The sequence below is a fragment of the Taudactylus pleione genome, unplaced genomic scaffold, assembly GCF_031769625.1.
Source record: "Taudactylus pleione unplaced genomic scaffold, aTauple2 ptg000026l, whole genome shotgun sequence".
Classification (NCBI taxonomy): Eukaryota; Metazoa; Chordata; class Amphibia; order Anura; family Myobatrachidae; genus Taudactylus; species Taudactylus pleione.
The window spans coordinates 19,182,227-19,194,911 of record NW_028284428.1 but is presented as its reverse complement, the minus strand read 5'-3'; the positions used below and the strand labels follow the sequence as shown (position 1 = coordinate 19,194,911).

Here is a 12,685-nt window from a genome sequence, read left to right as displayed (position 1 = left end):
GTTAAACTGTCCTGTTTCATATACAACATAAGGGTGGGTGGGAGGACTATTCCATCTTGCACCTCTTTTCTCTGCACTATGTGCTGTTCGGGGCATTGCTGTCTGACATTTTGAATTTGATTATTTATGAATGTCCAGAAATTATCATGACCACACAAAGGATCTCCTGTATGCCCCTTTAATTTTTTAAAAATGGCCAAATGTTAGTGCCGCCCACTCCTGTCACTAGCTAGCTGGATGCAACATTTTGGCCTTCGGCCTAACCTAGATGGGAAAAATCAATATTGTGAGCTGTGAGGTGGTCAAAATTGACTGCAAATGACTGGGAATAAATGTTATTAAGGTTTATAATACTGTAGGAACAAAAACAGGCCAAAATTATGGGCTTCTACCTGTTTTGCTCATTTTTGAAAATTGATCCAGATCCAAAACCAATACCAAAACACACAAGGATGGTTTTGCAAAACCAGATCCAGATATAAAACACGAAGGAGATACAGATCCAAAACCGAAAACAAAACCAAAACACGGGGGTCGGCGCACATCCCTACTAATAACAAGACTGCAGAGTGCCGCCTTATTTGGTTGTGTGTGTATATATATATATATATATTTTTTTTTTTTTATTATTTTAATTTAGAAATTAAGGCATTTAAAAGGGACTTTAAAATAAAACGTATCTTATGGAAAATAGATTTTGGCCCAGGACATTACGTCATTGTAAATGAGAGTTTCAGGAAATAAGATCCGGCTCGTTTCTGATGAAAAATAGCTCTAATTACACATATGTAACTAGTTAAAACAAGTAACATGGCAATATATGTAACATATGGTAACAGTAACAAGGACAGTTGTGGTAGTTGATTTACATTTACATAAAAACAAAGTGAAGCACCACTTTTAAAGCAACAATTTAAAAACACACTTACAAAATTCAAACCCCCCAAAACTGTGTCAATAACCTCATATACAGTAGGGAAATTTTTTATACCTATGTTTTATACCACTCTAATATAAGCTGCCACACATGTGAAATGGGCTGAGGTCAGGTTTAAATAGCGTTTACATGTGCTCTAATAGGTCACATATGAATGAAAATAGGCCTTCAGATGGTGACTTTCATCAATCTCATTGGCCTGGGAAAAAACATTGGGAGGGCATGTTATGTGGCATCGAGAACGGTTGGTGTGAGATTCCGGCGTGTTAGCATGTTACATACATATGGTTTACATATGGTTTACATATGGTAAATCCAATCTCGCTGGGATTTCGCAGGATTCTTGCACATTCGTCAAACTCACATTCTATTACATGTACCCCAGGAAGTAGTTAATCCGCTATTTTAAAATATTCCAGTTAGAAAATAAAATTAGACATTCAGTCAAAATTTTCTTATGTTCCATCTATATATTAGTTTACTGTATTTTCTAACTCCCTCACTCTAATCCTTCAGCCTTTTACCTTTTTAAATACTCCTAGTTTGAGTTTGATTTTTACATCTTTACATCATAGCTTTCCTCTCATCACTCATCTTGTGAATGTTTTTACAGTACCGTGCCTTATGGTGTTTGGGAGGGTATTTATCAAGCTGAGTTTTACATGAGTTTGCATCTGGTAAAGCATCTACTCTATCAAATTCTATCAAATTCTGCAGGTAAATGCAAGTAAATGTGTTTTGAATGATTAAAATAATTCTATATTTTGAATTAAATGTTATAAAAAAGAACTATTGTAATATTTTAGTAGTTATTTGCTCTTCAGATTTCCTTTTTGAATCTGTGCCTCTTTTTGGTTCTACTACAGTTGCTCCCAAGATTACTGGAACTCATGAAATCAATGTTAAAATATTATAATCATGAATAAATGCTTAAACCAGACTGCCAGATGATTTCATTTACAATTAAAATTAGAGATGTGCGCCGACCCCCGTGTTTTGGTTTTGGATCAGGATCTTCCCTAGTTTTGGATCTGCATCTGGTTTTGGATCTTTTTCCTTGGTGTTTTGGTTTTTGGTTTTGGATCTGTATTTTTTCCCAAAAAATATATAAACAGCTAAAACCATATAATTTGGCCTATTTTTGTTCCTACAGTATTATTAATCTTAATAACAATCATTTTCAGGCATTTCCATGCATTTTTAACCAGCTCACAATAAGATAACCGAGGTTCGGATAGAACAGAGGGCACATAAACCCCTAGGCAGGGATGCGTGGGGTTAATAAAGTTACAGTAGGTAGGGGAGTGTTAGTGTTTTATGGTCAGATTGACATTAGGTTAGGATTGGTGGAGTGTTGTGCAAGGGGTGTGGTTAATAGGAGTGTGGGTAGGTCAGCACTGTTACTCTGTCTCTTTGGAATCTGATCTCCCACCCTCCCTCCCACTTTTTTCCTCTTGTGTCTTGTGTCGGCTTTATTTCAAGGGCGGGAAAGAACGGCAGTATCTATAAAGCGTCCACCTTGCTGCAGTATGAGCGGTGCGCCCCCTTCTATGCATTGGTTAGGCTGATTTTACCCTACTGGGGTCAGCGGCACCTCTCGTCGGAGAGGGCTAAAATAGTGCATTGGGATAGGGCTGTATACCGTCTCACTTGCCAGAGAGGGATATCGGCCCTTGCAAGTTTTATATCACTATTACACTTGAATTGGGATATTGGCCCATTCAGTGAGTGTTTTACATCCTTGCATAAGTCAAGTGTGGGGCGTCAGATTACTGGCCGTTCTTTCTTATGCCACCATACTCTGATTGTAAAATAAATAAAGCTGACCATATAATTTTGATCGCATATATACTTGGTCTGTCTCTTTATTATATTTAAGCTTGGTTTAATAACTTTGTGGTTGCACGCATTATCTGCCGATAGGGAGTTTATTGATTTCACTATTTTTCACCAATATAGGCCAAAGGCTGCAACGAGCTGGCTGGCTAAAGTAAGCAACAGAGCAGCGGCACAAATGCACGGCAGTTTAAAAAAATATAGGACATCTATGAAACATTGCCACACAGCAGTGGCAGGCAGGATGGTAGTTTAATAAACTATAATAATGTCAGTCGGCAATGCCCCAAATTGTGCAAAATATAAAGAAAGAGGTGCAAGATGGAACAAACCAAGCACTTTAGCGACTAGAACTGACACTTTCATGGTTGAACTCCTTGGTTTGTTTGGGCCCCCACAAAACATTTTTTGGAAGGACTACCTTCAATTAGTGGTGGAGATTGCATGTACTAGTGCAATCTGCTGGTAGCTGATACTCTACTGCTTGTTATTAATTACGAATTATTATAATTTTGTTAAACAAATTGCATGAACTCGCTGCAAATGACGTAACAGGGAGGAGGTGCCTAGATGGTTAACATCCCATCCTCTGCTAACTTTGGCTTTACAAATGGAACAGACGCCTTCACAATTGTCAGAATTAAGATTAAGGGGTCTATTTACTAAGCAGTGTTAGGAGACAGAGTGAAAAGTGATAAGAAAGTGATAAGGTGCCAGCCAATCAGCTCCCAACTGTCATTTTTCAAACACAGCCTGTGAGATGACAGTTGGGAGCTGATTGGCTGGCACCTTATTACTTTCTTATCACTTTTCACTCAGTCTCCTAACACTGCTTAGTAAATAGTCCCCTACATAAATTTCACACCCAAGACGTAGCTTTTCTGGCTTTCTTTTTATCATAAGCAAGAACTGCTGCCACTGGTGGCTGATTTACGCAAACCACATCCTCATCATCCACATTAGCGTCCGATAGGACAAAAATTTCCCCCTCATCCTCGTTTTGTACTTCCTCCACACTATCATCCTCATTTTTTTATTATTTTACCATCTAATACTAGCACAGCCGTCATGACGTCAGTGATTTCTGGGATGAAGATCCACCCCCAGCAGCAGCAACAAGCGTAGCACTCAAGGATCCTTCTGTCGAAGCTGGATAATTGGCTGAGACAGAATCTGTTTAAAATGAAATCTGCACAACACAATTTTGCGAATGGCAACAAGACGCCATTTTGCAACTGGCCGTCCAGCGCCATTTTAGCGAACCTCACACATAAGTACATACAGCGATGCTATTATTTAGCGTCGTGCGATTCCCATGCAATAGAAAGATGTTAAAAGTCCTCATTATTTAAATACAGTTACTGAAACATATAATATGATCAACCCTGCAAAACACATACCACTGTGTACTCCACAAAACACACAACGCTAACTAGCGTCTTTTCCCAAAAGCCCACTAATTACACACTGCACACTTACATAAAAAGGTTCCCTAGCATTTAGTTTAATATTTAAGGTTTTATTCATTATCAGTAATGTTGTGAAATACATGTTATTTGATAACTAAGGTTTAGTGCATGATAAGCAGATCATGTTTGGTGTCATTCTAAACCACTGTGTCTTTGCAGATTTCTGGTTCCATCGGGGAAGAAATCGCAACATGTGTCTGCAAGTTATGGATCATAGAGAGTTAGGCATTGAAATGTATCCTGTAATGCAGCCAGTCTAATTTGTTATGCAGTGGGAAAATGGATACAAAGAGCTGTTGGAGGCTGGAATGTGACCATACGAATTGACCTATGAATTGTACTGTAACAGAAGAACCATGAAGAAGAACCAATGGAATCATGCCAAACTGTTCTATTGTATTGCTTATCTCTGTAAGAGTATATATGCAGGCTCTCTGAAACTAGATGCTAGTCTTCTTGCTTTGCTGTTGACGGAGATTTCATCTTTGATGCCGGGATCTGGACCCAGAGCGCGTGCGTATGTAACGACTGTACCTTGTGTCTGTATAATTTTTTTGCGCTAATTGTATTTAGATCACAACGTGTAACTATCTGTTTTTATGGTGAATAATAACTTTTTGTGCTTTGGAACCACAATCATAGTCTGAAAGCAATTATTTCTTGTGTGACTCACAACACTAAACAGCGACAATTTTAGAGTGTATAGATAGGTAGGAATCGATACTTCTGAGGAATCACGGATAGGAGAGGAGTCAGTCATGCTTATGAAATTGGAAGCAGGATTACTTGTGATCACGAATGAGGATGTTGATTATGATGCCAGTGTTGGTGGTGGAGATAGCAGGCACTTGGATCCAGATAGAAGGGAGCAGCTAGGTGACACTGGATTGATTGCTGTTCAGTTTTTTGTCCCCAAAGTTTTACAATTTGAAATACCCTTTCCAATTTGATGAATGCGCTGCATGTGACGTAACAGGGAGGAGATTCCAAGATGGTTAAGGTCCTTACCTCTACTCACTGTTACTTGGCAATGGTTACAAATGGTTTGGCAAAGGTTGTCCAGATAATTCCACACAATGGAAGTGGATTTTTTGGTCCTTTGCCCAGGCATGGTAACAATGGGATTTTTCCCACCAACTGTTGCCTGATTTACTGGTTTTACACAAACATCCTTGCCATCAACTTCCTTATCATCATCATCAACATCCTCATCATCCTTGTTGTTATCGCCAACTAGATAAATATTCTCCTGATCCTCCTAGTGCAATTCCACAGAAGCATCCTCGATTTCTACGTCAGAAGGCACACAAATGGTGGAAGGAGGATCCTCTTCAAGTACAGTATTAGAAAGGTCAGGCTCACACATGGCAACCGCGGACACACTTGGACTCTCCTCGGGGATTTGTGATTTTCCGAGCACATAGTTGGTCCCGGTGTCTTAACAATTTAAATTTTTTTGTACCTCTCCTACAAGCAGAGGGGCTTAAATTATGATTAGAACCATCAGTCATAAATACAGGCCAATGCCTTATCCTTTCCTTGCCACTTTGTGTAGTGAATGGACTACTGCCAATTTTTTGTTTCACTAAAGCTAACTTAGCTTTAGTTTTTTTTTTCTGTATCAGGGTAAAAGTTGATTTTTTTACATGGCCTGACTTAAGCCCTGGTGCATCGGCCTTCATAGATGACATTGACGGCCTTGCATCGTCATCATGACTGCTGCCGGCAGCTACAAGACTGGTATGTGGATCCTGCTTTCCTTTCATGTGACTGCCCTCCATACTCACTGCGGTCTTACAGCATTGTCACCAAGAAATTATAGTGCAGCTCAGTTGTGGCTAACGCACACTCCAAAAAATTGTTTGTTTTTTTTACACTGGGGTGAACCCCTGAAAGAGTCAGCAGCCCCTTGACAGACTGCAGCACAGTACCCCTGTGCACCTACCCTGATGACAAATATGTGGCTAAAACGCACACACAAAAAAACTGTTTTATATTCACACTGATGGTGTACACACAAAAAATTATTTTTAATTTTTCACTGGTGGTGTGGCAGGCTAACACGCACAGACCAAAAAATTGTTTGTTTTATTCACACAGGGGGTGAAGCCCTGAAAGAGGCAGCAGCCCCACAGCCCCTTGACAGACAGCAGCACAGCACCCCTGCGCACCTAAACTGATGACAAGTGTGGCTAACATGCACACACAAACAATTGTTTTTATTTTTTCACTGGTGGTATGGCAGGCTAACACACACACGCCAAAAAATTGTTTTTATTTTCACACTGGGGGTGAACCCCTGAAAGAGGCAGCAGAACCTTGACAGACAGCAGCACAGCACCTCTGCGCCCCTACACTGATGACAAGTGTGGCTAACATGCACGCACAAAAAATAGTTTTTATTTTTTCACTGGTGGTGTGGCAGGCTAACACGCACACACCATAAAATAGTTTTTATTTTCACACTGGTGGTATACACACAAAAAAATAGTTTTTATTTTTTCGCTGGTGGTGTGGCAGGCTAACACGCACAGATCAAAAAATTGTTTGTGTTGTTCACACAGGGGGTGAAGCCCTGAAAGAAGCAGCAGCCCCACAGCCTCTTGACAGACAGCAGCACAGCATCCCTGCGCACCTACACTGATGACAAGTGTGGCTAACATGCACACACAAAAAATTGTTTTTATTTTCACACTGGGAGTGAACCCCTGAAAGAGGCAGCAGCTCCTTGACAGACAGCAGCACAGCACCCATGAGCTCCTACGATGATGACAAGTGTGGCTAACATGCACACACACACAAAAAAATATATTTTTATTTTTTCACACTGGGGGTGGATGAAGAGCACCCCTAAAGGACAGAGCACCAGCCAGCCCCTATGGACTACAGTCAGCCAGCCCCTATGGACAGTACAACAGCCAGCCAGCCCCTCTATATCATACTTGTCTACCCTCCCGATTTGGTCGGGAGCCTCTCGAAAATCGGGTGCTGCTCCCGACCTCCCGGGAAGGCAGGCAATGCTCCTGGCCCCGGCGATGTGCCCGCACCCCCCGCACTTTTAAGTAAAAACACCGGCAGCAGGGGAGCCGGTGACGCGATTCGCGCTGAATCGCGTCATCGTGGCTCCGCCCCCAGCTGCACAATGCCATTAATCACGGCATTGTGCAGTGGGGGCGGAGCCACGATGACACGATCATGCTGTCATGCCCCATGCTCCGCCCCCATAGCCACGTCAGGTGCCGGGCCCCGCCCCCTTTGGCCATGTCACGCCCCCAGCCCTGAAAGCCCGACAGCTCCCTCCCGGAAGGAGGGAGCTAAATGTCGGCAAGCCTGCTCTATATACAACAGCCAGCCCTTATTGACAGGACAACAGTCAGCTCCTATATGGACATTAAGCAGCCAGCCCCTGAGTGACAACAGTAGTCAGCCCCTATGCACAGCATCAGCACAGCACAGGTCCCAGCTCCCTCCCTCTTCACTCTCCACAGCCAGAATGAAAAATTGCGGCGATCGCGGGACCTTTATAGAATCCAAAACCCGCGATAATCCGACACAAGGATGATGACGTTTTCAGATCCGACTTAGGTGGGAAAACCCGAGCCAACTCGGATCTGCCTCGGATCCCCAAAGTTCGGATGGGTTCAGTTCTCAGGGAACGGAACCCACTCATCCCTAATTAAAATACAGTTCGCCCATTTTCATATGACTGCATCTCTTAAACCCTTATCGCTTGTAAATTCTTGTAATACTGTTTTAACAAGTAAAAGTTGGAGCATTGCCTTTAATTTTGCTCAACTGCACATACTAGTATATTTCATAATAATAAATCTATCAATAATACATACGCATCATGAACGTAGGTGATTTATACTTTACTGTAATGGTCAACGTTGCTGCACCATATCCTGTATTGTGAAACACAGCACCAATAGCAAAAAGGAATACAGTTTTGGAAACAAAATAACCAGATAGTAAATGTCAGTATATTAGAGATTATTCTTAGCTAAATACAGCTTGTGGAATGTATATTAAAACAGATGTTTTTGGAGTACAACACTTATTATCCTAAATAATCATCCTCATACTTTTACCTGAATTACGAATAGCTACAAGAATTTTATCTTTCAGAAGCAGTCATGCGATTGTTATACAGAATATACTTCCTGATCCCTATCTTTTGTCTCAGTTGCCTCATCAGTGCTATGTCTTCTGATCTCGGTCTGTGTTTACTTTTACGGTTAATGTGAATGTTACCAACCTTCCTCTCTTACCTTCTTAATTGTCCAGTTCAGTCCTTGAAGATCCTGCTGTGAAAACCACATTCACCTAATATAGTTTATTCAAAGTAAGACTAGTCTAATTGCTCAATGTGCTTTAACTGACAAACACAGAGCCAATTAGAGTAATGATCTATATCTCAGAGGGGAGGAGATTGAGCACTGGCAAACATAGAAGTGATACAGTATTTCAGCTAGTGTTCTCACTGCTATCTGTTCTTTTGAGGGTTACAACAGTCAATATTACAGGGACCAATTTAAAACTGTATATAATTATTTGTTTCCTGTTTAACCCCTTTTGTACGTGAAGGTTTTTGTGCCTTCATAGCTAACTAAATTGTCAGATTGTGGTACTGTGTCATTTCAAAAGGAACTTTTATTTTTAGGCTTACCAAATATTTGTCCTGATTCAGAGTTATATGCTGTGCTGATGATCACACAGTTGAGTGTTTATCGGGCGACTGCTCGTGCATCACAGCTGCACTGCGCACGTGTGACAATTGAATTGCGAATACGCTGGCACAGAGGATTTTTTAGCAAGTTATTGACAGGAAAGGATGGTTTTGTGGGCTGTAACGGAGTGGGGAAAAAAACACACGCATGTCTGGACTATTCTCAGGGAGTGTACCAGATGCTGACTGCGTTCCTGTACACCGGAAACATGTCTCCAGCTTCTCAGTTATGGCGGCCATTCGTAGTGACCATAGACTCACTTAGGAAGTCATGATCTGCACCCGAGACTGTGTATGTGTTGTGGACAGCTGTGAAGGCTCCAGTGGGCTTCTTGATACAGGTCCCCAGGCCCGACGACAGGGGGCACAAAGGGGACACTTGTACCATGCCCTAAGATTCCGAGGGTCCCAGCCCCTCAGGAATCTTGGGTCCCACTTCATGTGTCCTTCTTGTCTGTGCTATGTTCAGTAGAGCACAGAGACAGTTGGAGGGAGACTGGCAGCCCGGAACAATAAAGTTTTCTTAGGAGCTGGCGCAGCACACGTGATGTCAGGAAGTCACGCTGCCTAGACAGAGAGGAGCTGGGACTGAGTCACCAGAGAAGAGGAACAGCAGGCAATGGTAAGTGTTGGCTGGGGTGGAGAGACATGGTTTGGGGGCATGCTAGGGAGACACGGTTTGGGCGGTGGTTGGGGGGCTGGAGATGAAGCAGCAGGGGGGATGGAGATGAAGACACATGGCTGGGGAGATGCTGGGGCTTTGAGACATGGGCTGGGACTGTGAAACAAAAGGACTGGGTTTGAGATTGTGAGACACGGTCTGGATTTGAGGCTGAGAGACACATGTTCTGGTTTTGAGGCTAAGAGACACAGGGGATGGGGTGAGGCTGAGAGACACAGGGGCAGGGGTGAGACTGAGAGACACGGTGGCTGTGTTTGGGGCTGAGAGACACAGAGGCTGGTGAATGAAGCTGAAAGACACAGGGACTGAGGAACAAAGCTGAGAGACACAGTGGAGTGGATGAAGCTGAGAGACACAGTGGAGTGGATGAAGCTGAGACACAGTGGAGTGGATGAAGCTGAGAGAGGGGTGGGGAATGAAATGGGTTGGGAATGGGATCCTGGCAGTCAGGATGCCGATGGTCAGAATACTGACAGCGTCGTTCCAACAGTCGGAATCCCAACAAAATTTTGTATGTGTTATACCACTTACCCTAACCCTCTCCCTAACCCACCTTTCCTGCAGCCTAACCCTAACCCTCCTCCCCCTGCAGCCTAACCCTAACCCTCCCCTTCCGCAGCCTAACCCTAATACTCATTGTGTGGATGTCAGTGGTCAGGTTTCTGGAGCCAGGATTCATATTGCTGTCGGGAATCTGGAGCCGGGATTCAGACCACTGGCATACTGACCATAGGGATGCCGACTACATCCCAATGAAGCTAAGAGACAAAGGTGGGGAATGAAGCTGAGAGACACTGGTCAGGGGTGAATGATGCCGAGAGACACAGAGGAGATGAGTGGATGACTGGAGATGGTGAAACATAGGAGGAAGAGGTTTGAGACACATGGATGGTGCTGGAGAGCCAAGGGTTGAGGCTGGTGCACAGGCAAGGATGTGGCTGGAGAGAGATGATAGACACCGTTATGAATGAGGCTGGAGAGACAGTTGGGGATGAGCCAATAGATGACCTGCATGTACCTTCTGGGAAGGGATTGGGGGCCCAAAAAACAATAGTGGGCCGGTCCCCAAGATTTCTATTGTCGGCTCTGCAGGTCCCAGGCCACTGTTGCATTAGCATACTTTCACACATCTAAAGCTGCAAAAATTGCAGCTGCAGCAGCATTAGTGCATAAATCTGAATCAGACCTAGAGGGTTTTATGTTTTATTTACTGCATATTGTAATAACTAACATTATAATAAGCCAATTAGTAAACTCTTTTAACTTAATGACAAATATGATCAGCAAGGGAATGTTTTATTTATGTTTCTGCAATTATATAATTCAATGTATCTTATAATTGCTAAGCTGGAAACTGAAACACACATTTTTCACTTTGTGCCCTTGCAATGTGCTTCAGTTGGGATGCACAGGACTATCCGTTTACCACTAACTGCCAAAATTAGTCACGTTAAAGCATTGCATACCTCCCAACATTAGGCATTGCAGATTGAGTTAGAGCGGCTTGCTCGGGGGCGTGACCACATCATAGTAAACAGAGATATGCCCAGGGGGCATGGTTTGCACTTCTGCAGCACATAAATTATATGCACCACATCAATGTGTGTCGATGGTATTGATGTTTATGCATCGACTGCGCTTTAGACGCCATTGGCATATTTTAGCAACTGCAATCCATGAAATAATGCAGTTGCGATTGCATTACCGTCCGTCTTTGAATCAGAGCTCCCGGATGTGTAATCGCTCACATTCTACACCTAGCAAGTTTCGACTGGTGGTGGTGTCTAAAGATGCACTAAGTATGATTGCAGCATCTGAAGATGCTCAAAGTGGATGTTTCAGTCCTTGCAAATTTGGGCGCATGGCTGTACACCAGGGCAGGACTTTGTAGTGGTATTAGCATGAAATTGCAGGCACAACTGCGGCAAAAGACACAGACACGGCCGTCGCTGCGTCTGACACAGAATACTGCCCTATAAGTGCAGCTCAGTTGTGGCAAAGCTTTGTGATGTCTTAATGCAGAATCACACCAGTACCATAGCAGGAAACTTCTGCACCCAGAGAAGGCAGCTGCCACCTCCCATCCCAGCACATATGATGCAGATGAGGCCAGGAGCTGGGTGCAGTGTACAATCTAAGTTTGTGCCATGAGCCCCTTAAAGATGCAGGATGTCCTTTCAGGAACCCCACAAGCTGGAGAAAGGTGCACTGGGCCTGACCACTGAGCAGCAGTTGTTACTTGTTTTTTTTTTACACATTGCATATAATTAAGAGTAGAATGGACGTATAGTATTTCTTTGCACTTCCATAGTATTTTTTTATATTATTGACATGCATCTCACCTGTGGAGGCAAATAGGGGAGTCCAGGAGCAGCAAGTGTAGCTTGAGTAGCGAAAGTAAGTTCTTAGTTCCTGGATGATGTGCTTATTTCTGAGACCTCTGGTTCGGAGTACTGCTTTTGGAGTTTGGTGACTCCTGATTGATTGGCTTGCCTTAGGGATGGAAATCAAATCAAAAAAATTTTGATTGCCATTTTTAATATGGATATGACACCGCAAGACAAATCAATGTTTTTAGCATTGGTAACCCATAACTGATAGCACTAAAACAATGGTCAAAGAACAATGTTTATATCAATGTGTCAATTCTATCACTTAGACATAGGCAATCGGAGGCAATCGGAGGTTGTAAATCAATTCGGAAGAAAAGAAAGTTAATAATATCAATATTTTCAAATATTGAGTTTAATGCAGTCTGGGATGGGGGCTGCTGCTCTGAGGTTCTCTGAAAGGCTAAGAGAGTCTATCAGAAGATGCCAATAACTTCTTGGTGACTTCTGTTCTGCTCTTTCGGCCTCTCAGACAATCTCAAATTGCTGCCAGGACAGCCCAGAATGGATACAGGTGAGAGGTGGGATGTAAAAAAGCTAGGAAAGATATATTGCAAAGGCAGATTCTACTACATGATCTACCACCTGGAATATATCAGCTAAAAAATTGTGTTGCTGTATATCAAGCAGAAATATTGATTA

General features: G+C 42.8%; 1 protein-coding gene across 3 annotated transcripts in view; it reads right to left on the bottom strand.

Moving 5' to 3' along the window:
• Window positions 1-12,685, bottom strand: part of LOC148539251 (interleukin-5 receptor subunit alpha-like) — a 175,928-nt gene that overhangs the window by 144,670 nt on the left and 18,573 nt on the right. For 2 of the 3 annotated variants that reach the window (XM_088451521.1, XM_088451519.1), the window contains exon 1: window positions 11,996-12,057. The exons of the other annotated variant lie outside the window; for it this stretch is intronic. The gene's annotated coding sequence lies outside the window, so the exon portion shown is untranslated. Of the gene's footprint in view, window positions 1-11,995; window positions 12,058-12,685 lie in introns of those variants that run through there. 3 annotated transcript variants of the gene reach the window in all.